Genomic DNA, 25,969 nt, shown 5'->3' on the forward strand with positions numbered 1-25,969 from the left:
ATGTAGGTAAACTTATGACCATCTGCACAGCACATCAAGTCATCATCGCCAGACGTCCTAACCTGGACATGTTGAATTCACCGGGAGTTACATAAAGTTCACACGTGTAGAATTCTGCAATGTTCAGGACACACGTGTTGATGGTCGTCTTCTGTTTCAAGTGTCAGATTCTTGTTTCAGTTAAACGTGTTAGTCCAGAACACACGTGTCAGTATCACTGCTCCAACACACTCACGTGTGCCCTGCTTCTTGAGTGTCGAGAACAGTTTGCTAACACGTGCAAATTTCTTCTCAAACTCCTGCAATCTCATATCCCTCTTGGAATCTTCCAAACAATCCCTGAAATTCCTGCATGAATTTGTCATAAAGCAATCTGGAACTCTGAGAACTTCATGCAAGACATGTCAGAACCTCCATCCATCTATCTCAAAAGGAAAGGCACCTCTCCCCTTCAACCTCACACATCAATAACCGAACTACCGCTGGTCATAACGGTGTGATCTCAACAACACGGGTCACTCGTCGCTTTAGTTTTTCATCATACATGTCCACGTCAATGTGTGATGTCAAATGCGGGGTCAACGCTCTAGCTCTGCTAGAACAGCGTGGAATTGTGGCACTTTTCATCGTAAAGCCCGCTGCTGATTTTCGTTCCTCTTTTGATTCAAACGCCATGTTGACCACACCCACCACTGAATTAGACCTAGGCCCTGGCGCCCGGTGTGTCGGCTCTGTTAGGCTATTGGGCAAGGACAAGTTTTAACGTCAGTCTGTGATGTTCTACTGCCGGAGTGAACATCAAGTGTTGGTTGATCAGTGTGAGAGTTTAAAGTGAGTGGCTCCCTAGTACTTGACGTCGTGGGGTTGCCCTGAGATGAACGTCTTGTTCTTGTAACACTTAGCGAGGTAAGATATGGCGAATGTTTTTCCGTCGTCATATGATTGCAGTGAGCAGAACTTCTTGGCTCCGCAACACTGTTTACTTGCGGGATAACATCATAGGAATCTTCTCCTTGCGTCGTTGGGTTACTCTGAGTTGAAGGTCCTGACTCTGTTACAATATTTACCCTTGAAGTCACATCACGTTGATCTTGTGCTTCTAGTGTTCTGGGGTTGCTGTGAGACGTATATCCTGAATTTGGTACGCTATTGACACGCGTGGCCACATGACATGACCCATGGCTTCCTGGCGTTGCCAGGTTTGTGTTTGTGGAATGCTGTTCCGCACCTCTAAGTACATGTGAAGAAGCACGTGGCATGGTGTGAAACCTTGACGTCACTACATTGACATGAACGTCATGTATAGGTTATTTCCGTCGTGGAACACTGGATTTCACATACGTTCTTCGTGTCATAAGATCGGGAGAACACACGTCATGATCTGACGTTCCTTGAGACAGAGCGGCACAGCTGGCAGGGTAAGGACCGTCCTGGCTGTCCTTTACATGTTCCCCAGCGGTCAGTATGGGCATGGACACCAGGACAGAATGGCTGACCTCTCTAGTGTGGATGCCACAGTCCGACAGACTGGGCAGGAGCATGGGATGACGGTCTTCTGGTGTCCCCCACTTCCCTGCCGGGGACCCCGGGACGTCCTGGTCAGCAGGGGGCAGGACCTTGGTGAAGCCGTCCCTCCCGGTCAGGAAGAAGGTGTTCATGGTGCCCTTGCCCTTCACTGGGATCTCGCCCCGGTCGTAGAAGTGGTAGCCAGCGAACCGAGACACCAGCTTGTCATGGGCGACTGAGCTCAGGTGGATCTTCATGGCTGAAAACAGAGACCTGTATATAACTTTATGACAATACAATATAGTATCGTTACGTCAAGTGTCAAAATAACTGTGTGGTGATTTGGCCTGTTACTAATTCGTATACTGAATTGTTAATTATGGAATTTGAAAATAATGATTATTACTCTACAGTTCTCGAAGTTCTTCAGAAAAGTCAGTTGTTCGACACAAGTAGGATTTAATATTAGACAAGACAGGTTACTGCAGATCGTCTAAAAATGATATCTTGAAATATCAGTGGATTGCGCTTGTTGAGTGAATGCGTGAATGTCACCATTGTGGTCAGCTTAATGTGGGAGGAAAGCCCGAAGCTGGGCTGATATGTTCACGGTGAAACCCACCAGCACAGGTCTAGTGCTGACAAATTTAGAAATATAATCAGGGCGAATCGGGATTCGAACTCACGTCTGTGACCTGCCTCACTTCGGGCTTTGCTCCTTATTCAAGCTGACATGATCCCCGGAAGCATCAATTCAAAAGCCGTTAAAAGATGACCTACGTGTTAAACACCATTTCACCTCACTTCAAAAGTTGACCAAAGATTTAACTCCATACTAATAAAGACATGTCTCTGTAATCAACTTACGTAACCCGGTCGACTCCATCCTGGAGGCCACGTTGACCGTGTCTCCAAACAAACAGTACCGAGGCATCGCTAGGCCAACAACTCCCGCAACCACCGACCCTGTGTGAATTCCTGAAGTGGTGAAGTGGAAGTAAAATATTGTATATACAGTCTGCAACATAACGAAAGGTCATCATCGATCGATAGTCAATACAAGTTAGCTCATATATAACGCTTTGAACGGTTACTACTTAACGAGTGAGTGAGTGAGTTGTGTTTAACGCCGCTTTTAACAGTATTCCAGTTATATCACAGCGTGTCAGCTTAATGTGGGAGGAAAGAGCAAAGTGATGCAGGTCTTAGGTGTTTACCACTTCGATGTAACCCAAAAGCACGGGTATGGTGCTGACAAACCTAGAAACATAATCGGGGCGAACCGAGATTCGAACCCACAATCATAGGTTTCTATGATCAATCAAGGGACGCAACTCTGCACAGCGACGACTGGGCCACCCGTGCCCCCTACTACGTATAGACGAACTCCAGAGTGATCGTATGAACATGTAATATATACTCAACTCCAAAAGAAACGCGATGTTCAAAGATCGATATCATGAAACAGAAGTGATGTAAAATAATAACTTAAGTTTTAATTTGATAACGTTCTATTTTATTTCACACCATAACATTCACCGAAACGCAACTTGCGATAATTGCTCGAACATCTCTGGCAAATGCATACAAATCCGGGGTAGAATAGGTCTTCAGCAACCCATGCTTGCCGTAAAATCGACTATACTTGTTGTAAGAGGCGACTAACGGGATCGGGTGGTTAGGCTCTCTGACTTGGTTGATGCATGTCATCGTATCCCAATTGCGTGGATCGATGCTCATGATGTCAATCATTGTCTAATCAAGAATTGATTATTTACAAACCGCCGCCATTTACCTGAAATATTGCTGTGTGCGGCGTTGAACAAACAAACAAACAAAAAAGAAATTTGAAAAGCAAATGCATATAACGTGGAACAATCCTTATTACTACCAGAAGGTTTGAGAATGTTTTAATTGATTCATTAGACCTTGGCATCTGGTTTCAAACAATAGCTCATGATTCTACGCTTGACACAAAAACCTCAACTGGAAAGTGGATGAAACTGGATGAGGACAGTCGTTCTTACTGAAGCGGGACGGAACATGCCACGAGATGCCAGACACCTTGGTGTCCTTCATTCCAACACTTGCAGCTTCAGGAGCATCACCAGGTGACCAGATTATCGTCCACTAAGTGACCGACCGCGTGTGACGTCCGATGGATAAGACGTGGTGACGTCACATCTACGAGAAAGTTTCCTACGTCCAATCACAACTGTTCGAATGGCTCACAACAGACCAACCAGCGACCATACTCATTGCTGATTGTGATTCAAAAAGACTTATAAACGTCAAAATGACCCTGAATCCATCTGGATTGCCACCGTGGTCTGATGGTAGAGACGATAAAAGATGGTACTTGTTTATACCCTGCCTGGCGCTCGGCATTAATGGGCTAAAACAAGGTCTGGTCGGCTCGGAGTCAGTACACTGTGTCTGAGTGGGGTAGTCATGTTAAACTGCGGCATGGTATCTCAGTGTGCTAGCACTACAAATTGGCATCAGTCCGGACTAGTACAAGCAGCCACACACACACGTCGCTACATAAGCACAATAAACTTGGACGCGACGTTAAACCCCATTTCACCTTCACCTTGACTCTATCTGAAAGTCCTTGTGCCAGTATGGTATACATCTGGTATACAAACGCGGCCACCGATGGAGGTTATGGCGATACCGATTGTTTGAAAAGTATTGCATTTTTTCGATTCTTGAACGTTCAATATTGAAAACACATATATGTCCAGTGACAATGGCACGTTAAGCTCAAGGACCCCCTGTCTCCCCTCCCTACTGACCTATACGTATCTTGAGGGGTCTGTCTGGTAGATGAGGTATGGTGAAGGTGGCGGTTGAGGCGAGGATGTCCATGGCACAGTCGGCGATCTCCTTGATGTGGTTGTCGCCGTTCCTCATCGGTAGACCGCTTGCTATCATGTAGGCGTCCCCGATTGTCTCCACCTTGAAGCAGAGAGTAACGGGAGTGAGTGAGTGAGTGAGTAAGAAGTATGTTACGCTGCTTAGCATACTTCCTATATTATAGATGTGATTCACACATTGTGTCCCTATCTCCGAAAATCGACGAGCGTATCATTTATCACTCAACACCTTGCCCCATATTGATTCTGTGACTTTGCTATTGATTGATAATCCCAGTGTCTGTTGTGTCTGCAAAACCAAATGTATTGTCTCTGACAACCCACATGCCTATCTTCACATATAATCGTTTACCCTTTACTGCCAATTCTAACTGGTGTCCCTTGTCATAAGAGGCGACTAACGGGATCAGGTGGTCAGGCTCGCTGACTTGGTTGATGCATGTCATCGTATCCCAATCGTGTGGATCGATGCTCATGATGTCATTACTGGATTGTCTGGTCCAGACTGGATTATTTAGAGACCGCCGTCACTTACCTACATAAAATTTTGAAAAATAAACATCCTAGAGATTTGAAAAATATTTTGTAACCGAATACATCATCGACAGAGAGACGTCAGAATTATGTTAAGAACGGTATCAACAAGAAAATCCATCACCCCTACCTTGTACACGTCATAGTGAGTGATGATGTCATCAAAGAGTGTGTACAATGCGTTGAGGAAGTTGACGACCTGGAAGGACATGGAGAACTTTATTCAGGGCTCAAATGTAACTTTCCATGGCCGTTGACAATAAAACGCATGTTACCTAGCCTGGCACCAGAGCTGAACAATATTGTACTGGAACAATGAACATAGTCACGCATCCTCGTTTTTGAGTTTGAACACAGTTTTAACTGGATAGCACTTTCAACTCGTACCACGTACGAGTCTCATCAGGCCATAACTGAATAACGGACATGAAGTTGTAACATGTACGAGTAGAAAGCGCTAGTCAATTGAAACTGTGTTCAATCTTACTGCACTTATGTTATTATTACTGCTATTATTACTATAGTGCCTGAGAGTAAGAACATAACTGTGTTGTTTCTCTCTATATATATCATTTGCTCCACAACCAGACATTCTTTCCACATTTGAGACTTTGATATGCGAGAGAAACGACCTATTGACCTATTTTTGCCATTTTCATAATTCCGTCGGTTGAGTTACAATCATATAATCAATATGACGAAAACGAAAGGATGACATGAACCAAATGGAATTCCTTAAGTTCATGGGGTTGGTGGAGTGGTGTCCCTTGGGAAGAGTTCTCACTGAGCGCCTCACAGCGTGGCATCTTTTTCCACTTCCGGTATCATCGCTGCACCGGTGTACAAGCGACCATTACAATACTCTAGACACAACTCCCCTCTAACACCTTATGTAATGAATTGGGAGAAGGTTTACGACTGAGTTTTGCCCAGATGAATATACGTTGTTTCGTTTTTCGTCAAATCAGATTGGTTCGCGATCACGGACAAGGTATTTGACAACGTGCATGGCATTATCAGTTTGTAGCAAATGCGTCGAGAACTGGGCTAAACATCGCCTACATATCCGTGACATCAGCCTGTCATTGTGCTGGTAACTGAAAGCTACTTGTAAATTAGTCACTGTGTGGATTCGTGGGACATCTTGTAATACCTCAGTGGGTGTACTCTCGCCACAGATCTTGGTGAAGCCACCTTTGTCTGAGAAGTATCTCGCTGGGGATGCTAACACTATTACCTCAATGGGTGTACTCTCGCCACAGATCTTGGTGAAGCCCACTATATCTGAGAAGTATCTCGCTTGGGATGCTAACGCTATTACCTAAGTGGGTGTGCTCTCGCCACAGATCTTCGTGAAGCCACCTGTGTCTGAGAAGTATCTCGCTTGGGATGCTAACGCTATTACCTCAATGGGTGTGCTCTCGACACAGATTTTGGTGAAGCCACCTGTGTCTGAGAAGTATCTCGCTTGGGATGCTAACGCTATTACCTCAGTGGGTGTGCTCTCGCCACAGATCTTGGTGAAGCCCACTATATCTGAGAAGTATCTCGCTTGGGATGCTAACACTATTACCTCAATGGGTGTATGCTCGCTACAGATCTTGGTGAAGCCACCTGTGTCTGAGAAGTATCTCGCTTGGGATGCTAACGCTATTACCTAAGTGGGTGTGCTCTCGCCACAGATCTTCGTGAAGCCACCTATGTCTGAGAAGTATCTCACTTGGGATGCTAACGCTATTACCTCAAAGGGTGTACTCTCGCCACAGATCTTGGTGAAGCCCACTATATCTGAGAAGTATCTCGCTTGGGATGCTAACGCTATTACCTCAATGGGTGTACTCTCGCCACAGATTTTGGTGAAGCCCACTATATCTGAGAAGTATCTCGCTTGGGATGCTAACACTATTACCTCAATGGGTGTACTCTCGCCACAGATCTTGGTGAAGCCACCTGTGTCTGAGAAGTATCTCGCTTGGGATGCTAACGTTATTACCTCAATGGGTGTAATCTCGCCACAGATCTTGGCGAAGCCACCTATGTCTGAGAATTATCTCGCTGGGGATGCTAACGCTATTACCTCAATGGGTGTGCCCTCGCCACAGATCTTGGTGAAGCCACCTATGTCTGAGAAGTATCTCGCTTGGGATGCTAACGCTATTACCTCAATGGGTGTGCTCTCGCCACAGATCTTGGTGAAGCCCACTATATCTGAGAAGTATCTCGCTTGGGAAGCTAACACTATTACCTCAATGGGTGTACTCTCGCCACAGATCTTGGTGAAGCCACCTGTGTCTGAGAAGTATCTCGCTTGGGATGCTAACGCTATTACCTCAATGGGTGTAATCTCGCCACAGATCTTGGCGAAGCCACCTATGTCTGAGAATTATCTCGCTGGGGATGCTAACGCTATTACCTCAATGGGTGTGCTCTCGCCACAGATCTTGGTGAAGCCACCTATGTCTGAGAAGTATCTCGCTTGGGATGCTAACGCTATTACCTCAATGGGTGTGCTCTCGCCACAGATCTTGGTGAAGCCCACTATATCTGAGAAGTATATCGTAGCCTGGTCAAACATCTCCGCCTTCACTGGTTCACCCAACTTGAGGTCCTCGGCCACGGACCTGGGAAAATAACAGTGAACACTGAGCATTGTTTTGTCGTAAGCAAATCATATCATACTATATGTATAACGAATCCGCTTGCTCAATATTTAAAAGCAAACAAATAATACAATGCGAATTTGTAATTTTGTTGCTTGATTAAAAATCTTATGAGCCAGAATAACATTGTAAGATTCTTTTGCAACTCAGACCCACAGATCGAAGGTTGGACTATAGAGGGAAGAAGTGGAGGTTGTGTCTTGAGTCCTGCACTGCACCCAACCTCCCTTAATCCCCTCTTTTCCCATCTAAACTAGAATACTATACAGCAAGTTCTCCCCCCTTCCCCTCCCCTAAACCTTGTCCCTACGTGTCACTCACTGTGGCAGCATCTTGTAGAGCAGGTTCTCACCCTCACCCTCAACCTCACCCACCCCATACCTTGTCCCCACGTGTCACTCACTGTGGCAGCATCCTGTACAGCAGCCCCCCCACCCCCCCATACCTTGTCCTCACGTGTCACTCACTGTGGCAGCATCTTGTAGAGCAGGTTCTCACCCTCACCCTCACCCTCACCCTCACCCTCACCCACCCCATACCTTGTCCCCACGTGTCACTCAATGTGGCAGCATCCTGTACAGCAGGTCACACACATCCTATACCTTGTCCCCACGTGTCACTCACTGTGGCAGCATCCTGTACTCCCCCTCCCCCATACCTTGTCCCCACGTGTCACTCACGGTGGCAGCATCCTGTACTCCCCCTACCCCATAACTTGTCCCCACGTGTCACTCACTGTGGCAGCATCCTGTACTCCCCCTCCCCCATACCTTGTCCCCACGTGTCACTCAATGTGGCAGCATCCTGTACAGCAGGTCACACACATCCTATACCTTGTCCCCACGTGTCACTCACTGTGGCAGCATCCTGTACTCCCCCTCCCCCTATACCTTGTCCCCACGTGTCACTCACTGTGGCAGTATCCTGTACTCCCCCTCCCCCTATACCTTGTCCCCACGTGTCACTCACTGTGGCAGCATCCTGTACTCCCCCTCCCCCTATACCTTGTCCCCACGTGTCACTCACTGTGGCAGTATCCTGTACTCCCCCTCCCCCTATACCTTGTCCCCACGTGTCACTCACTGTGGCAGCATCCTGTACTCCCCCTCCCCCTATACCTTGTCCCCACGTGTCACTCACGGTGGCAGCATCCTGTACTCCCAATACCCCATAACTTGTCCCCACGTGTCACTCACTGTGGCATCATCCTGTACTCCCCCTCCCCCATACCTTGTCCCCACGTGTCACTCAATGTGGCAGCATCCTGTACAGCAGGTCACACACATCCTATACCTTGTCCCCACGTGTCACTCACTGTGGCAGTATCCTGTACTCCCCCTCCCCCAATACCTCGTCCCCACGTGTCACTCACTGTGGCAGCATCCTGTACTCCCCCTCCCCCTATACCTTGTCCCCACGTGTCACTCACTGTGGCTGCATCTTGTACAGCAGGTCCCCCCTCCCCCCATACCTTGTCCCCACGTGTCACTCACTGTGGCAGCATCCTGTACTCCCTCTCCCCCTATACCTTGTCCCCACGTGTCACTCACTGTGGCAGCATCCTGTACAGCAGGTTTTCCGTCTTCCTCTTCTCCGCGTCCAGCTCACTCGTCCGCTCCGCCACTAGCTCCTCCAGATGGTTGGCATACTTCTCCAACATGGCGATCATGTTGTCGATCATCGTCATGTGTCTGTACAACCATAGAATACATCATAAGTCAAGTCTTGGACATGTGTCTGTACAACCATAGCATACATCATAAGTCAAGTCTTGGTCATGTGTCTGTACAACCATAGCATAGATCATAAAGCAAGTCTTGGACATGTGTCTGTACAACCATAGAATACATCATAAGTCAAGTCTTGGACATGTGTCTGTACAACCATAGCATACATCAAAAGTCAAGTCTTGGACATGTGTCTGTACAACCATAGAATACATCATAAGTCAAGTCTTGGACATGTGTCTGTACAACCATAGCATACATCAAAAGTCAAGTCTTGGTCATGTGTCTGTACAACCATAGAATACATCATAAGTCAGGTCTTGGTCATGTGTCTGTACAACCATAGAATACATCATAAGTCAGGTCTTGGTCATGTGTCTGTACAACCATAGCATAGATCATAAGTCAAGTCTTGGACATGTGTCTGTACAACCATAGCATAGATCATAAGTCAAGTCTTGGACATGAGTCTGTACAACCATAGCATACATCATAAGTCAAGTCTTGGACATGTGTCTGTACAACCATAGCATAGATCATAAGTCAAGTTGTCGTCATTTGTCTACAACCATAGCATACATCTTAAGCCAAGTCTTGGTCATGTGTCTGAGCAATCTGTGTTTGGTATAGTATAGTAAGGAACAACACATAGATTACGTTCTCATCAAACCGCAGGTAAATTGTATCTATTATATTATATATATACTGTATCTACATGTTGGTTCCTGCTGAAATTGGAAACGCTGGGAATTGTGGAGTGTTTCTTTCCAAGGTAGCCCGTTTATACTATCTCGTGGTGGGCAATCGTGTATGAAGCCATGCGGTCTGAGTATTTAAGACAAAAGGCAGTAGTGTGTCCAGCTAATACTTCTCTGATAACCTACTTGGATGGATTGATTCTCGTGAGAGACTTGACCACCCTCGGGGCGGAGGGACGAGCACTGGGGTCCTCACTCCAGCAATCCTCGATCAGGGCCGCAAGGTCAGGATGCTGACGAAGCTCACGTGCTGCCGACGGACGGAACCGATTGTGAGACGGAGGGTCACGAACTCGTCGGACGACTTCTGCGATCACATAGCCAGTATACATTAATAAAAAACATCAAGCAACGTTTCCATGATCATGAAGAATCTCTACTGAAAGCCAAAAATCCGACTATTTCATAAGCATATGTTTATGAATCATTATCAAATAGTGATGATACCAGGTGTTCGCGAAAAGGTGAGCGTATCCTACTCCACCGGTGACACTTATGGAAAAGTAAACACATGCAAAGGCAAGTAAAATGTTAACCTGAAACACACGGGAACATATAGTACAAGTCAAAATAAGGAATTGTATGGGACTGGTCACTGAGGCGTCATATTTGGAAATATCCTCCATAAGTCTACCATAGAACATTTTAAAGGCTTTACTTTGGCCATACGTGTTGTAACCCTGATCAAACAACTTTTGAGCAAGACTCGTATGACACATTTTCAAATTTATTTAGAAAGAACCTGCTCGACTGTATCTCAAAAGGCTGGAGCTGATGGAATATTGCTTCACACAAGGGGAAAGTTGACTACTGGAAAGTTGAAAATCGTCTTTCGTGTCATACCGTCTTCAGGATAGTTTCTTTGTCACTTTATACATTGAAACGTTTTGCATAGATATAAATATATAACAAATGAGGCCGTTTCACTGGTCACTTTCACTTCTAGTTCAGGTGGATACATCAGTAGACGGTAAATGGCTACTTGATTACATCATGCTTGAATGATATCTAACTAACCGATGTATATCTAACATAGCATGTAAGACATAAAACATCGCAAGGAGCAGTAAGGAGAGGTACTCCGTGTAAGGACGTAGGTGTAGAAGAGGTGCTCCGTATACCGACCTAGGAGTAAAAGGTGTACTCCGTGTAAGGGCCTAGGAGAAGAAGAGGTACTTCGTGTACGGACCTAGCAGTAGAAGAGGTACTTCGTGTACGGACCTAGCAGTAGAAGAGGTACTCCGTATACGGACCTAGCAGTAGAAGAGGTACTCTGTGTACGGACCTAGCAGTAGAAGAGGTACTTCGTGTACGGAACTATCAATAGAAGTGGTACTCCGTGTACAGACCTAGCAGTAGAAGGTGTACTCGCTGTACGGACCTAGCAATAGTAGTGGTACTCCGTATACAGACCTAGCAGTAGAAGGTGTACTCCGTGTACGGACCTAGCAATAGAAGGTGTACTCCGTGTACGGACCTAGCAATAGAAGTGGTACTCCGTGTACAGACCTAGCAGTAGAAGGTGTACTCCGTGTACAGACCTAGCGGTAGAAGGTGTACTCTGTGTACGGACCTAGCAGTGGAAGAGGTACTCCGTGTACGAACCAAGCAGAGGAATGGGATATGGACATACCTGATGAACAGAAGTAGGGGTACTCAGTGTACGGACCCAGCAGTGGAAGGGGTACTCGGTGTACGGACCTAGCAGTAGAAGGTGTACACGGTGTACGGACCTAGCAGTGGAAGGGGTACTCGGTGTACGGACCTAGCAGTAGAAGGGGTACTTGGTGTACGGACCTAGCAGTAGAAGGTGTACTTGGTGTACGGACCTAGCAGTGGAAGGGGTACTTGGTGTACGGACCTAGCAGTAGAAGGGGTACTTGGTGTACGGACCTAGCAGTGGAAGGGGTACGCGGTGTACAGAGCCAACAGTAGAAGGTGTACTCGGTGTACGGACCTTGCAGAAGAAGGTGTACTCCGCAGAGGAATGGGATATGGACATACCTGATGAACAGAAGTAGGGGTACTCAGTGTACGGACCCAGCAGTGGAAGGGGTACTCGGTGTACGGACCTAGCAGTAGAAGGTGTACACGGTGTACGGACCTAGCAGTGGAAGGGGTACTTGGTGTACGGACCTAGCAGTAGAAGGGGTACTTGGTGTACGGACCTAGCAGTGGAAGGGGTACGCAGTGTACGGACCTAGCAGTGGAAGGGGTACTTGGTGTACGGACCTAGCAGTAGAAGGGGTACTTGGTGTACGGACCTAGCAGTGGAAGGGGTACGCGGTGTACGGACCTAGCAGTAGAAGGGGTACTTGGTGTACGGACCTAGCAGTGGAAGGGGTACTTGGTGTACGGACCTAGCAGTGGAAGGGGTACGCGGTGTACGGACCTAGCAGTGGAAGGGGTACTTGGTGTACGGACCTAGCAGTGGAAGGTGTACTCGGTGTACGGACCTAGCAGTGGAAGGGGTACGCGGTGTACGGACCTAGCAGTAGAAGGGGTACTTGGTGTACGGACCTAGCAGTGGAAGGGGTACTTGGTGTACAGAGCCAACAGTAGAAGGTGTACTCGGTGTACGGACCTTGCAGAAGAAGGTGTACTCCGCAGAGGAATAGGATAAGGACATACCTGATGAACAGAAGAAGGGGTACTCGGTGTAGGGGCCAGACCGGGTGAACACCTCCTTCATGATGACGCCGATGGCGTATATGTCCGCCTTCTGAAAATCTATGTTCCTGTCGGCTCGCAGGACCTCAGGGGCCGTCCATAGGTCCTCTGTAAGGCGATGGTAAAGATAAGTGAATATCTATTGATATTATTGTATCAAACAAAACCAGAACATGTAAGTTGCAAATAGTCATTTGTTTTAACATCTTCCAATTTCCTCCAATAGTCAACTAATATTCACCCTAAATGATAATATTTCTCGCATCGAGTGACGCGGGGAAAGAAGATGATATGTTACGAGGCACATGGAATAACCTATTTTTTGTATACTTTTTGCTAAGTATATTGGAAAAGTAAATTATTTCATTACAAATGTAAAACCTTGAAACGTAAATTCTCCCTCTCTGACACACACAGACTTCACCACCCCTTGTATTTGCGACTAAAAAGGTAGTTTCGTGTTTGCAAAATCATAAAAATGTAAACACAAGTAATAAAAATAGGGTCACGAAAATTCTGTATCATACATATAGATATGATTTTATACAAAATCAATTTTAACCAAATATATTCTTGAAAACTACGAGACCGCTGTAGGAAGCGAAAGAATAAACGCTGGTCAAGTAACAAAAAATGTGCTTAGCAAAACGAACAATCTCGATTGACGAGTTATATGAGAAATTTACAGTTTATAACAAAACATTTTCAAGAGAATAACGAACGGAATGAACCGATAAATGACCATCTGTCATTATTCTTTGTCAATGTGGAACTAACGTAAAAAGGAAGTCAACAGTTTGTTTACGGGCCAGACACTTACGACAAAGGGAGACAATTTGAGGGGAGGTAACTCTTGTATGACTATAGTTCCGTCAAAGTGTTATGTTGACAGCAGTGAAATATCAAGTGTCATATTCACTGTAGTGGAATATATAGCGCAATGTTCAATGCAACTTCGGAAAACTTCGTCTTTCACACTGAAGTATATACCAAATGTTTATGATCTTTGGGAAGCGCACCCTACACTAACGCAGTTTTCAACATGAATTCTCTACTCAGACACATTATACTGACTCCGAGAAGACCAGTACTTGTTTTAGCCCCTTAAAGCCGAGCACCAGATTCGGTAACAACAAGTACCATCTTTAACATCTTTTGGTATAACGCGGCCGAGGATCAAACCCCGGACCTTCTGCTCTACGGGCAGACGCACTATCCACTAGACCAGGGAGACGGTCATCGTGAATAGGAGGACTATGTCCTATACATAATAGTGATAGTAATAACTATCATTATGTTCATCATCACCAACATCATCACCATCAACGCAATTTTTAGCTAACACTGCTATTTTATCTTCATCAAAAATACGAACCATGTTGAATTATGCAAAAAATATATAAAATGGTCATTAATGATATGATTTGAATGTCATGTTATTAAAATGCCATCTGTTATATTCCAATACATCCACTGTGTCTATCTGCACAACATCCTTATAGATTCAGACAACAGTGTCCCACATCCATCGCTTCTACTACACTCACTGTCTGCGTTCTCCTCGAAGGGTATCGACGCCTTGTCCATCGACCTGATTTTAGGGACCCCGAAGTCCGTGAGTTTACAGGTCCACCGACTGTCCACGACACAGTTGGAACTTTTTAGGTTGCCATGGTAATTAACAGGACTCTTTTGGATGTATTCCAGACCCTTTGGAAAATACATATAAATATTCAAAATTCATCACAAGCATGGTCAGACTCCTTGCTTCCATTTCCGCAATACATCTGATTGAAGTGGATGCTCATTGTGTTTACCCAATATTGTTGTCTGCATGCATTCCAATTTTAGTTTAATTTACTTAAAACATGTATTGTTATTTGACCCTGACCCTGACCCTGACCCTGACCCGATATGACCAATGACATATTAAGGAATCCAGGGTGGAGTGTATAATATTCCTTAAGTGAGTGAGTGAGTGAGTGAGTTGGGTTTAACGACGCTTATAACAGTATTGCAGTTATGTCGCGGCGTGTCAGCTTAATGTGGGAGGAAAGCCCGAAGTAATGCAGGTCTCAGACGTTTACCACTTCGGTGAAACCCACGAGCACGGGTATGGTGCTGACAAACCTAGAAAGATAATCGGGGCGAACCGGGATTCGAACCCACAATCATAGGTTTCTTGGGTGGTCAGGCTCGGTGACTTAGGAATCCTCATGCTTTAAATTGGTGCTGTCAAGTTCAGACACAGGCGCCGTGAGGTAGCTGGTATATTGCTGACTGCGGCACCCAACAACACTCACTCACTTTCTCGCTTTGTGTTACCTTGGCGACGTCCTGGCACAGGGCGAACTTGAAAAGCTGATCCAGCTTGATGTTGGTGTTCCAGATGATATCCTGAGAACATCAAGAGTTGACAAGAATTACAGGAAACGAGAGAGGACAAGATGATATCCTGAGAACACCAAGAGCTGACATCAATTATAGGGCAGAGGATAGAGTATACAATGCTATTGTTTTGAGAAACATGTAAAAAAAAACCCAGGCTGAACTGAACCCTTGAGCCAATCGCAAACCAAATTTTTGGGTGACCAGGAACATACTTGTTTCCTGATGGTGATAGTTAAGGGTACTCAGAGTTTGACATTTTTGCCAATATATGACAAGATACGTCATTATTGAAGGATCATTCAGAAGTTCTGACAGCAGACTCTTGTGACTCTGAATCGTCGCCCTGGTAACAGTACCTGTAAGCTGCCTTTCGCACAATATTCCCACAGCAGCAAAATTCTTCCTGGATCTACGCATGCGCCAACAAAAGCACAGACGTTCTGGTTCTTCAGTTCCATCAACTAGAACATAGACAAGTCAATGTAGGATGTTATTTGGGGCACATATGTCAATGATCAGTACATCTGTAATATGAAGCAAAGTGAACCGTCCAGACACATTTCTAGATAAAGGAATACTTGTTACAAAGCAATTACTTATGGATATGTCGAGACGTTCCCAAGAATAATGGACCGATAAGCGGGGTGTCGGTATTAACTGGGCCTGGACTAAAGAGGTCGTTATGAAAACGACCAGGACAGACAACAAACCTGGTTGAGTTCCTGCAGGACCTCCTTGGTGAGGCTGACGCTGTTCTTGGACATCCTCTTGACGGACACCAGGCTCCCTGGTTAATAAAACCCACAAGGTTATAACACCTAACTAGGGACACATAAAACCCCGAGGGATCCTGCTACAACAAATGTATCTTACCGACGTGTTCTTGTGTGACGTTGTAAAAGTATTAACGCAAATTCAAAATTGATAGAAATATGCTGTCTGATTGAGCTCAGGTTAATTTGTGTGGCTTTTGATTTTGAAGCGGGGTAACAGGGATTTATTCTGCCTCTCAGAAATCCACATAAAGCCTTATTTGCTCGTGGCGGGGTATAAGAGATTTATTACCCCGCTGAGAAATTTATTCCCCTCAAAGGCGGGGTATTTTATCTAGATCACGTGGACCAATCAGATCTCATCATTCTGACATGGAGGTATGATATACTAATTTGGAGAAAGTGAGTTTGGTTTAACGTTCCTTTGATCAGTGGTATCACTGGGTGTCAGCTAAGTGGGAAGAAAGCCGCGCTACTAGAAGAAGCTGATTTGGAGTTGAATCACAGATTCACCTGCATTATGATCTTTTATCCGTTTGCACCAGCTGGCAAGCGTGTGTGAAATGCGCCACTTTGGGCTTTCCTCCAACATTAGGCTTACAAGACGTGATCAAACAGACACGTTCAAATGTTCAAATGCTACAGCTCACTCACTCATACAACAGGACATGCGTCAATATGACGTAGTCGACGGAGTTCCTACCTCTGATGTAGGCGACGGAACCAAACATGGTGGTGCCAGTCTCCGTACAGTGATGTGACCTTGGAGAGTCTGTGTAGGAATCAGCACAACTCACAACATCGCGTGTCTTCGCCACTCCCTTAGCGGTTTTAGAATTCCAACGACGGGCTAGATTCTTGAAGCTAGACTGTGGACAAGCAGTGCTCGATAGTACAACACTGATATCACGAATTATCTTGTTACATTTGTAAGTCATATATTTATCATCAATATCATAAAGAGAACTTGAATTTTACATCGAGATCAGAGCTGCATTAATGTATAATCGATAAACACTTAATACTGAACCACAGTCCATGTTACCGATATGAAAGAACGTATCGAGCATGGTGAACGTGAACAGGAGTTACCTACCCTGACGCTGCCACAGAGAATGGCTGTGACGAAGTCTATCTCCTCAAACTTCACCTGCCACAACATACTCTCCAGCTGCCGGCGACGTCGGTAACGTCTGAAACACCATGACAACAATACGTCACCTTTTCATAAATAAATACGTTCATACACATGTTTAACTAAACGTTCTTTATGAAGCCAGGAATGAATATTTCTGAACAGGGGAACAGTAGGCGATGTTGCAATGCTCACCTGAGTGACACCTGCACGGCGATGGCGATGATGAGCACGACCGACGACCCAGCTGCCGCCCCTGTGATGGTGTCAGCGTAGCCGAGGTCGTGGGAGTCTGGTTCTGGGAAACAAAAGAATGGATAAAAGCTTGAATAGATGATAAGCTTCTTACTGAAAAGTGAAAGAGTGACTGCGTGCATAATGATGGCGGGATGATGAGGTGGTCAAGTGATCAGAGCGCTCATTCGTTAGCAACTCTCTGACATTTCCGCCGTGATATTGTTGGAACAGTGTTAAACGTGGCATAACACCCAACTCACTTACTCATGATGATGACGTTATAATCTGTTTTTAATAGCAGGCAGGCTGCCGTAGTTAGATGGTTTGCCTAAAGAAGATTTGTCAGGTATGAAGGGTGTCAAGTTCAGGCTCTGATAACATACAAACTCCGAGGTACCTTTCTTGCACTTTTCCCCTTCAAATCCACACGTAGGTATGTCTGGTGGAGCGTTCTCCTGTCCCACCTTCCCGTCGGGCCATCTCATTCTGATCGTCTTCTCTAGTTTCTGCCAGGAAGGAATTGAATATAGGTTATAACAAAAAAGAAAGACACAATAGACGTATCACTATATGGTTTAAAGGGTTCCTTGCTCGGTCAAGCTAGTTTCATTCTTGTTGTTGAACCCAACTTTCTTTGTCATATATATATATCAGTTTTATATACCCTACACACACGAATGTGAAACACGAACTGCACGTTTAAGTAGTTATGTGGCAGTAGAGATTGTTTAGTTTTAGTGGTTAGTGGCAGCAAATGATTAAAGCGCTGGTAAAATGTCGAGTGCTGTTGTGGCCAGTTCATCCTTTGGTTGCTGACAAACATGGCAGTCTTGATCGAGACGGCTGGTTGTACCTATCTACATCAGGCCGATACGAGGGCGATTCGAGGCCTTTTAGTCACTTCGCCTGATCTACAAACCAAGTGCGGATGGAATACTTATCGAAAAGACCACATTCCTACCAGATTCTAAAGCTATTTCGGTTTCAAGAACCGATGCAGGCCTGTTTCAAACCCTTCGGAAGAGAAAACTTCTGGACTATTGTAGGTTCTGTTGCTTGTTGTAGCTGCCTCTCATTGACTAGATGTATTGACTTATTGTAAACCTATCCCTGTGTGCTTGTATATAATTTGTTGATTATTCACAAATCTTGAGTGGTCATTTACTGATTTCACAGTTTCGTTCGGTACGTACGTTTCATTTTGGAAATAGTCTCTAAACAAGGACTAGACAATACTGGTCTGCTGACCGTGGTGCATACACGATAGTAAATCGTCCAAATCCAGATCAAACACTTGAAACATGGCCTCAGACACAAGAGAAGTACAACGGAGTGGTGTCAGTCGTTTCGCTCGTCACGCCGAAGACCCGGGTTCGATTCCCCACATGGGTACAATGAGCGAAGCCCATTTATAGTGTTCCCCGCCGTGATATTGCTGGAATATTGCTAAAAGCGGCGTACAAAAACCAACTCACTCACTCATTTCTCCAGGGGTTGCATAATATAGCTTGGGCATCGCTGAAGCTAGTGTATTGCCGTCAAGTGGGATTATATTAAGAAATAATGTGTGAATATGTTCGATTCTGATCGATGTTTTATGTGAGGCCACGAGCGTGTCGAGTTTTCCTCGTACTGCCCTGTTTGTTGACGTTCTGAACTTACAGAGAACAACATTCCGCCGTTGAGGGTGTTGTAGATCTCGGTAATGGTGGTGAAGTTGCCGTCTTCCTGCATGTCCAGCAACCAGATGTTGACCAGTCGGTCACAGAAGCTGTCGAGAACCAAATTAGCCGTCACACCTGAAGTGTAAAACACGTCTCAGTGACATATGCTCCAGGAATACCTCACGCTGAATAATGTATAGTGACCTCGCTTTGGGCGCTGAATAAGAAAGAGGCGGGGACCTCATTGTCCTGAGGAGAATATGCCTTTATGACCAAGTAGGAACCATAAGTTGTGTAATATGGACAACATTTTTAATTTAATGGCTATCGTGTTTAATTTAAACGTTTTATATTGTAGTTTTGTATTGTAGTATGAGTGGTGTTTGGCTTATGTCAGTGAAATCCGTAAACCGAATTCGCTCAAATACAGTAAATGTAACTGAGCACAGGAAAAGCTATTGATGTATAATGAAGGTTTCTCATAGTAGTATTTTCCAAACGTTTGCCAATGTTGGAGATGGGATGACACAGCATATACAACTGTCACAACATGACTTCCATATCTTTGATATTTAAACACAACTGTGTACTGACATGAAACGTATTTCAATCTGGTATTCAGAATGTTTATATCCTTTGTCAGAAAGGCGTATTACAATGTACTAATCAATGATTGTTTGTTTGTTTGTTCCTTAACGCCGCACTCAGCAATATTCCAGCAATATGACAGCGGTTTGTAAATAATCGAGTCTGGACCACGCAATTGGGATACGATGACATGCATCAACCAAGTCAGCGAGCCTGACCACCCGATCCCGTTAGTCGCCTCTTACGACAAGCATAGTCGCCTTTTACGGCAAACATGGGTTGCTGAAGACCTATTCTACGGGTCACTCATCAATGTTATATGGGGTCGAACAGATGGACAATAGAGAAGGTGCCTGCCTGATGCCTTGAACCTACAGTCGAACCTGGTTATCTCGAACACGGCTATCTAGAACGTACCGATACCTCGAACCTACTCTCTGGTCCTGACCGCCTTACTATATAATGTTTATGTCGCGTTATCTCGAATGTCCGGATGTCTCAAAGTTATAACACGATCCCGCTAGATTCGAGATAACGGGTCTCGACTGTAGATAAGACTTCATTTTCGCTGTTTGCTGATAATCCAAACACATCTAAAAAGACTGTGGTTGAGAAGGTTGACATGAAACCTCTTATTCGAATAACAAAAGCACTTTATTTATGACAACCTTAACAAATTCAGCTAAAGGGGTTTTTGGTCTATGTCATGAATATATTTATTGCCAGCTTTGTACAAGTTGACGTCATAGGATTATCGTCATGGAAACAAAGAGATACCTCATTTGTGAGGGATTCGTTCTCACCAGTGGTCTGTACGCCTTGTGCCATGGAGAACATATGGCTCCCATTTTTTGGATCCCCTCCCAATACAATTGACCGGTTGACTAAGATCGCCCACAGCACCGTGGCGTCATACAAGAAGGGGGCGTAGGCGTCCAGTTGCTGGAAGACAAGAGGGTAGAAGTTCATTATGACGTGAATGTGCTTTGAATGCCATACTTGACTTCACGAAATAGCATGGATACAATAAGTGAGTGAATGTTCTTAAAGGCCGCAGTCAGAAAGATCTAATCTATATAACGCGACCTGTAAATAATGTTCATTTCATATACAAGGGGCGGTCGAGTAACCTAGTTGTTAAAGCGTTCAGACGTCACGAAAGAGACCCGGGTCGATTCCCGACAGGGGTGCAATGAGTGTAGCCCACTTCTGGTATGCCCTGCCGTGATATTGCTAGCATATTGCTAAAAGCAGCGTAAAATCAAACTCACTCACTCACTCACTCACTCACTCACTCACTCACTCACTCATTTCATATCCACAGCACAAATTAAGACATCATACCTAACAGTAATAAAGTTATAATTCATTGTGATATACAAAGCAGTTATTAAGTTATGATAGATCACGGAAAGAATGTTACTAAAATAACAGTGAAAGGTTTATCAAAGAAGACAGAAATAAAGAACCTTGCAAAATGTGCATCATCAGGTACAGAACAGGGGAAATACATACGTCAGAGCCTTGGGGAATGTCCCACAACTCATTCGTCATTGAATTCATCTTCTGAACGTGGTTCTTGAACTTTTTGTAAGTCTGCTGTTCTTGCCCAACAAGAATAACCTGAAAGAAACAAATAATGACATTTAGACATGTTGCTTTGTGCATCCTTTGAATTCAGTCATGTCTGACGCCCATATCATAGAAGCTCACTTGTTGAGAATAAATTATTGTCTGTGAAAGTACAATCATAATATACGTACATGAATGACAGACTCAAACGCAAACTTGGCCTCTTCATCAAAGGAATCGTTTCGACGCCACACACGGTCTGATAAAACATCTGCCTCGAGCGTCTCGCCAGAATACACCTGAAGAAATACGTAAGATTTTTCAAACGAATCAATAGATGACTGCTTACCTCACACTGATTGAGAGAAACAATATGAAAGCTGCGGATTCATATCTATTCTGACATTACAATAAATAAATCTCACCATTCACGTTATCGACAAGGAAACAACTTCTGGTCTCTGACATTTAAAGAAGTCAGGTTTCTGAGAGGTAACGTCACATTTTACTACATGTATGATAGCAATATATGGAATATAGCAACAGTGGCAGTGAATGAGTCATGATTCGCCCGAATACACCTGAACACAATGAATATGTTGTCAATAAAATTACTTTGAAATAATGATTATGAATATGATTACTGAAAGTCCAAGTTCTAGTGATTCATTTTGAATAATTGATATGCCAGAAAACTAGCATCTTGCATGTATTTATTACGAAATTAAAAAAATCTAACAGCATAATTGCATTTTTAACAGAAACGTTATAATTTGTGCAATCTGTGGTCCTGACGATTCAACCGATTTCACTTTGTCTAGAAACACTGTTTGAGACATTTTGATATCGTCGTCGTAGTCGTCGAGAAAGAATGACAGACTCACGTCTCCATTGATGCAGATGAAGGCGAACTCCCCCGACGTGAGCCCCAGTCGGTGAGCCACCAGGATGTACTTCCTCATCGTCAACCACGGCACGGCGAAGATGATGACTGGGGAGACAGAAGAAAACAAAATTGGTTTGCACCTGGACAACAGATACAAGCCTGACCATTATATCTATTATCAAGTGGGTGATACGCTCTATGATTATGGTGATCATGTTCGACCGTAACAAGTAGAATACATGTATACATGTACAATGGCGACTAACGGGAGTGGATGGTCAGGCCCGCTGACTTGTTTGATGCATGTCATCGATCCGAATTGCGTGGATCGATGCTCATGATGTCAATCACTGGATTGTCTGGTCGAGACTCGATTATTTACAGACCGCCGTCATATAGCTGGAATATTGCTGAGTGCGGCGTTAAACAACAAACAAACAAACAAACAAACATCGTGCAAATGGTTACACACATGTCATAGTTAGGACATGGTGTTTGTTTAGACTGCGAGTTGACAAACATTTCACTCAGCTCATGTCTCATCGTGTTACTGGAGTTTCTTGTCCATCAGTTGATGGCCAGGGTTCCGTTCCACAAAGCGTTCGTAGCGCTATGGAGATCGTAACTCCCATCCTGTAACATAGACTTACGACTGTTGTAACTCTACGATCGCCTTGTGGAACTGGGTCCTAATTTGTTTACAGGCCGCCGTCGCATGGCCGGAGTTCAGCTGTGCGGCCTGAGGCAAGTGATACTTGCTTTTTTATGCCAATTGTGTGAGTGGCAGATGCTACCTTTGGCGATGACCTGGTGCCATCACTAATTTTCAGTGATCCATTCATATAATGTTCACAGCAATTTTGCCCTTTATGCCAAATTGAATCGGTTTCGGCGGATAATCAAAGCTATTCTCTTGCACTGACGTTTTATATCGTCCTACGCAAACCCAGAAGGTATTCAGTATTGATGGTCGTGTTATGTTTTTTGGACAGTCATTCTCTGGACTTCAAAGAGCACTCACTTCGGGCGTACTTCTTGACCTGGAGGAAGATCTCTTTGATCTGGTCATCGTCCATGCTCGGGGTCACAGAGTGCGTCGATGTGAAGAAGTTGGTTCTGTCTCCAGCCAGAGCTTCGTACACCGACTTGTAGGATGCTTCTTTGTCGTGGATCATGGCGTAACGCTTCCAGTCGAACATACTGGAGACGTAGCGCATCGTCGTGGCTAATGGTACAAGACAAGCATACAGAACATATAATCTATCATTCTTTTGCGCTTTGTGAGATCCAAATGATTTATATTACCATTGCCCAGAACACAGTGTCTCACTGTGAATTGAAAGAAATATGAATACTACACACATTGTGAATGACAAACAGTATAGTTGTATATCAGTGTTCCGTAGACTTACAGAACTGGTTGAGGGGTCCGAGGAGCCTGATAAGAGTGGAGTAGATGTCCCTGTTCCTGAGGTCGTGGTCGTTGGAGACCCAGCCAAACACGGGGATGTTCCAGTAGGACGCCAACTGAGCCACGGGGCGCATGCCTTGAAACAAGGAACAGCAGATGGAGACATATACCATGACTATGGTTTTCGTGCAAAATAGTCAATAATTGAACAAACTTGTAGAAGACAGTTTACCATCGAAACTATGCCAGCATGAAAATACCGATTGTTATTTACTTCATCCATTGAATTCTGCGTTGATCGTGGGGTTGATGTGAACAGATTGCTATCATTTATCATGCACACGCACATACACATCCTAAGACGAAAATGATGGTAGTATGATGTAGAAATGTGTCTATTGGTATCGATATCTCACACCTACTGATCGGTAATGGCGTTATACCAAGAGGTCTGTATGACAGGACACCGTGTCTGTCTGAAGGAGAACCTTCTGACTCAATTTGGTTTACGATGGAGGGTGTGGGGGAGACACTAAACAGAACATGAAAGAAAGAGACACTTATAATATACAAGCAAGCCTAACTATAGGAATAATGTTAGTTGTTTAACGCCGCACTCTGCCTTATACAGACAATATATGACGGTAACCTGTCGATAATCGAATCTCGACCAGTGGTATATATTATGAGCAATGATCCGTGCCGTTGGGGTTCGCAATATATCAATTAAGATTGTCTGACCATCCGATCCATTAAATCAGCTCTCACGGCAAGTATATGTTGCTGGGGATCTATTGTAAAAAGGAAGCCTCACTATAGAAATGAATAATGATAATGAAGAAGAACAAGCAGGAGGAAAAAAGGGAGAGGAGGCGATGGTGAAGAAGTAGGAGGAGAAAAGGAAGAGGAGACAATGGTGAAGAAGTAGGAGGAGAAAGGGAAGAGGAGACGATAGTAAAGAAGTAGGAGGATAAAAGGAAGAGGACACAATGGTGAAGAAGTAGGAGGAGAAAAGGAAGAGGAGACAATGGTGAAGAAGTAGGAGGAGAAAGGGAGAGGAGACGATGGTGAAGAAGTAGGAGGAGAAAGGGAAGAGAAGGCGATAGTAAAGAAGTAGGAAGAGAAAGGGAACAGGAGACAATGGTGAAGAAGTAGGAGGAGAAAAGGAAGAGGAAACTGGTGAAGAAGTAGGAGGAGAAAGGGAGATGAGACGATGGTGAAGAAGTAGGAGGAGAAAGGGAAGAGGAGACAATGGTGAAGAAGTAGGAGGAGAAAAGGGAGAGGAGGCGATGGTGAAGAAGTAGGAGGAGAAAGGGAAGAGGAGACGATAGTAAAGAAGTAGGAGGATTAAAGGAAGAGGAGACTGTAGTAAAGAAGTAGGAGGATGAAAGGAAGAGGAGACTATAGTAAAGAAGTATGGGGAGAAACGGAAGAGGAGACTATAGTAAAGAAGTAGGAGGAGAAAAGGAAGAGGAGACGATAGTAAAGAAGCAGGAGGAGAAAGGGAGAGGAGACGATGGTGAAGAAGTAAGAGTATGAAAGGAAGAGGAGACTATAGTAAAGAAGTAGGAGGAGAAAAGGAAGAGGAGACAATGGTGAAGATTAGCTGGAGGAAAGGAATAGGAGACGATAGTAAAGAAGTAGGAGGAGAAAAGGAAGAGGAGACGATAGTAAAGACGTAGGAGTATAAAAGGAAGAGGAGACTATAGTAAAGAAATAGGAGGAGAAAAGGAAGAGGAGACTATAGTAAAGAAGTAGGAGTATGAAAGGAAGAGGAGACCATAGTAAAGAAGTAGGAGGATGAAAGGAAGAGGAGACAATGGTGAAGAAGTAGGAGAAGAAAAGGAAGAGGAAACATCGGTGAAGAAGTAGGAGGAGAAAAGGAAGAGGAAACATCGGTGAAGAAGTAGGAGGAGAAAAGGAAGAGGAAACAATGGTGAAGAAATAGGAGGATGAAAGGAAGAGGAGACAATGGTGAAGAAGTAGGAGAAGAAAAGGAAGAGGAAACATCGGTGAAGAAGTAGGAGGAGAAAAAAGGAAGAGGAAGCAATGGTGAAGAAATAGGAGGATGAAAGGAAGAGGAGACAATGGTGAAGAAGTAGGAGAAGAAAAGGAAGAGGAAACATCGCTGAAGAAGTAGGAGGAGAAAAGGAAGAGGAGACAATGGTGAAGAAGTAGGCGAAAAAGGAGAGGAGACGATGGGGAAGAAGTAGGAGGATGAAAGGAAGAGGAGACTTTAGAAAGGAAGTAGGGGGAGAAAAGGAAGAGGAGACTATAGTAAAGAAGTAGGAGGAGAAAAGGAAGAGGAGACAACGGTGAAGAAGTAGGAGGAGGAAATGGAGAGGAGACGATGGTGAAGATAAGGAAGTTAATAAAGAGGAGGCGATGGTGAAGGAGGAAATGAAGAGGAGATGATGGTGAGGATGAAGGAAAGGAAGAGGAGACAATAGTGACGAAGAAGTAGACCCGACAGTGCATCTGAAAAGATACATCTTCACTTCAGACGTGATCGCTGCAAGATATGGAGCTGCAAGAGATGGTCCTTTGAAAGTTGGTTCAACAGTGATCACGCATGTGT

General features: G+C 44.6%; 1 pseudogene; it reads right to left on the bottom strand.

Annotated features, from left to right (window-relative positions):
• Positions 1-486: 486 nt before the first annotated feature.
• LOC139461713 (atrial natriuretic peptide receptor 2-like) overlaps positions 487-25,969 on the bottom strand; it is a 46,645-nt pseudogene continuing 21,162 nt past the window's right edge.

Source organism: Haliotis cracherodii, unplaced genomic scaffold (assembly GCF_022045235.1).
Source record: "Haliotis cracherodii isolate W230 unplaced genomic scaffold, xgHalCrac1.p SCAF_15, whole genome shotgun sequence".
Taxonomy (NCBI): Eukaryota; Metazoa; Mollusca; class Gastropoda; order Lepetellida; family Haliotidae; genus Haliotis; species Haliotis cracherodii.